This window comes from Silene latifolia, chromosome 6 (genome assembly GCF_048544455.1).
Source record: "Silene latifolia isolate original U9 population chromosome 6, ASM4854445v1, whole genome shotgun sequence".
NCBI lineage: Eukaryota > Viridiplantae > Streptophyta > Magnoliopsida > Caryophyllales > Caryophyllaceae > Silene > Silene latifolia.
The window spans coordinates 25,263,199-25,266,822 of record NC_133531.1 but is presented as its reverse complement, the minus strand read 5'-3'; the positions used below and the strand labels follow the sequence as shown (position 1 = coordinate 25,266,822).

Below are 3,624 nucleotides of genomic sequence, written 5' to 3'. Positions count from 1 at the left end.
TCAAATTTAAAAACTGATTTTTTAAATTATGACTCCCAATTTTTTGACAAAATCAAACTTAAAAATATTCTCTCTCATTCCCACAATTATCACATGTCGTAACATTACTTGAAATGTATAGAAGATTCTATACACTGAGTGTAACGTAGCATTTTCGAGAAAGGAGCGACTAGGAAGGAGTAGAGCTGGCAAGCCTGACCCGACCCGAACCCGAGCAAACCCTACCCGACCCGAATCGAACCCGAAATATTGTGACCCGAAACCGACCCGACCCGACCCAATGACGACCCATAACCCGACACGACCCGATTATCAGTGTCCCGAACCCGACCCAGGCCCGACCCGATATTGACCCGACCCGATACTGACCCGAATAAATTGATGACCCGACAATTATTAAGCTTAATTTTGATCAAAATGAAAGTGATTTTTTGTTTACATGGATATGTTTGACTTAGTAATGAATTAATTAAACCAAATAATAGGTTAAAAACTAAATTTAATGGTAAAAAATTATAGTAATGCGATTAAGTTATCGGATCCGATAATGACCCGACCCAAACCCGACCCGACCCGATGAATCATTTGACCCGAGATGACCCGACCCGATAACGACCCGAACCCGACCCGAAAGGGTATGCTGACCCGATATGACCCGAACCCGATATGACCCGAACCGACGTGACCCGACCCGACTGACCCGATTGCCTCTAGGAAGGAGTAATAATTTCCAAGTTTACTTCCACGGTTCTCTAATGTACTACATAATCAAACAAAATCTTCTAAAATTACCAAAATAAAAATTGCGAAATTATTTAGACGTGTTTCCTAATTCGTATTGATTCTGCTGTGGTATCAGCATCAGTATCAGTATAAGAGTTGCTTATGCGTGTCCCAACTTTTAAGCTACAACAGAATAAGGTCTTCTGTTTTTTGTGTTAAAGGAGCTCCAAGGGCGTTGCAAATACAAGGTGAAAAAAATTCGAACCTGCAACGTATCAATTATCATCCACATACTCAAGAATATTTGATCTCTAAAAGATTGTTTTTCTGCAACAATGTATTCTGAAGACGAAGATATATATTCTGAAGACGAAGACAACTATGACACTGACAGCGACACCAGTGACTTTGCAGCGGATGCCATCTTCCAGAAAAGTTACAGAGTCTTGTCGGAGGCTGACGTCCGAGAGCTCCTAGACAATGTAGTTGGACATGTTTCCTCTGCTCTTTGTATTTCCCTAGACGAAGCAATCAAAGTTCTTTACCACTATAAATGGAAGGACTCGTTGCTGCTCGATGAGTGGTTCTCCAATGAAGAACGGGTTCGACAGAATGTCGGCTTGCCAACCAACCATGTCCCGTTCAAATTGCTCGGACAATTGACTGCTTGTGGGATTTGCTTCGACTCGTTTCCTCTTGATAATCACCACTTTTATCCCACAAAGTGTGGGCATATCTATTGTGTAACATGTTGGAAAAATTACCTTAGTATATCGATAAAAGACGGCCCGGATGTTTGTCATTGAGATGCCCCGATCCTGCGTGCCATGTCTTTCTTTGTTGTCGGTCCAGGACATGGTCGATAAACTTGCATCGATGACGAGAGAAAAAAAACATGCGCATTATTTATTTCGGTCATATGTCGAAGAAAACAAGAAGATGAAGTGGTGTCCAGGTCCCGGATGTGAGAATGCCGTGGAATTCGAGATTGGAAGCGAGGGCATTTATAATGTTACCCGCCTTTGTTCACATGCTTTCGTTGGAACTCAGATCGAGGAGGACCACCGGCCCGTGGATTATGACACAAAAGGCAAATCGGACCCTCAAGAACACGTCGCAATATGAAAATACAAACTGGATTGTTTCCAACTCAAAGCCGTGTCCAAAGTGCAAGCGCCCGATCCAGAAGAACCAAGGTTGTATGCATATGACATGCAGCAAGCCCTGCCTCTATGAATTCTGTTGGCTATGCCTTGAAGCATGGTCGAACCACAGTCAAAAAACCGGGGGCTACTATCGATGTAATATATACAAGGCTGCAAAAAAACGTGGCAAGTATGATGAAGAAGAAGAAAGAAAAATGGCGGAAAATAATTTAAAGAAATACATACATTATTATGAAAGATGGGTAAGTAACCATAATTCAAGACAAAGGGCTATTGACGATTTGCGCAAGATGAAAACTGATTTAAATAAGCTTAGCGACAAGTTTAAGGTTATCGATATTGAACTCGTGTTTATGATAAAAGCTTAAGAACAAATTATAGAGTGCAGGCGAGTTTTAAAGTGGACTTATGCATATGGCTTTTATTTACATGAGGATTTAGTTGGCAAGAAAACCTTGTTCGAGTACTTACAAGGTCAGGCCGAGGCTTGTCTTGAGAGGCTTCATCAATGTGTAGAACAGGAGCTATCGGTTTTCCAAGTTTTCCTTAAAGACGACACAGAAGTAGAAAACCAGGATGAAGAAGATTCCAAAACATTGTGTAAGGGAGATCGAAAGGAAGACTCAGACAAGAAAGAGAAGCTAGAAGTGGAACTTAGAGCATTACGACTCAAGCTGACTGATCTAACCACTGTGACACGGTCATATTTTGACAATTTGGTTAGGGCACTGGTGAATGATTTGTCGGAAGTTAAATCAACATGTAAAAAGAAGTACTTGAAGCAGACAAACAAAAACCGACATAAGGAGAGGTATTTCAATAGAATCGTTAGATCACAAAGGTAATACTCCATCAATGAAAATGTAGCAACAAATGGTTTCGGATTACAATTCTGTCAACATATTTTTGAGCACCATCAATAAAATCATATTTTTGTAAGCATACATCACGGAAATCGGAAAGGATGGTAAAAACGGAGATAGAAAGCGTAAATTTTACCGTTAACGGCACAAGGATTTGTCATATTATTTTCCCATAAAAATTAGAGCCAAGTAGTAACAACTTCATCCAACAACCAAAATAGTTCTTGTCTACCCTCTCATAAATCATAATAGAATACCCATTTGAGTACGACTTGAATATTTTAAAAACATCATAACTTGAACGTCTTGAAAACCTAAATTGAAAAAGACGAATAAATATCATCAACCTAAAAAAGCGGTGTTAAAATTCGAGGGGGATGGTTTATGACCAACAACAATAAAACGAGAAACATTAAAGCCAAACAACAAGAAGGCCGTAACAATAGATATGCAAAATATATCATATCAGCACAATTAAACAGGGATAGCTAACATTGATTAATACAAGACCGAGAAAAATACTGTGATCTACTATAGCCTTACCTTTGTGCCGCGAACACATCAAGACTATTGTCGAAGAACCACCATAAGAGTTAGTAGTCTCTTATTCTTGCAAAAGGAGGTAGATCCTCGGCTTCATCTTCTTTGAGCAACGCTAAACTCTCCGCATAAATTTCTAATTCTACCGGGAAGACCTCTTATAGATTTGTCATGCTCAATCCCTTGGCAACTAACAATATTATAGGGCTTCTTCCGACACTTAAGATAGCTACCATCAACACTATTAAAATAAAATACCTTTGAAAAACTGTTTTGAGTAGGACTTGAATAAATTAATTAAATCCACAATAAGTTGAACGTCCTGAAAACCT

The 3,624-nt window shown here is 39.5% G+C and overlaps 1 pseudogene; it reads left to right on the top strand.

The window, feature by feature from the left end:
• Nucleotides 1–1,058: 1,058 nt before the first annotated feature.
• LOC141587871 (putative E3 ubiquitin-protein ligase ARI5) lies at nucleotides 1,059–2,734 on the top strand (annotated as a pseudogene).
• The last annotated feature ends 890 nt before the right edge of the window (nucleotides 2,735–3,624 follow it).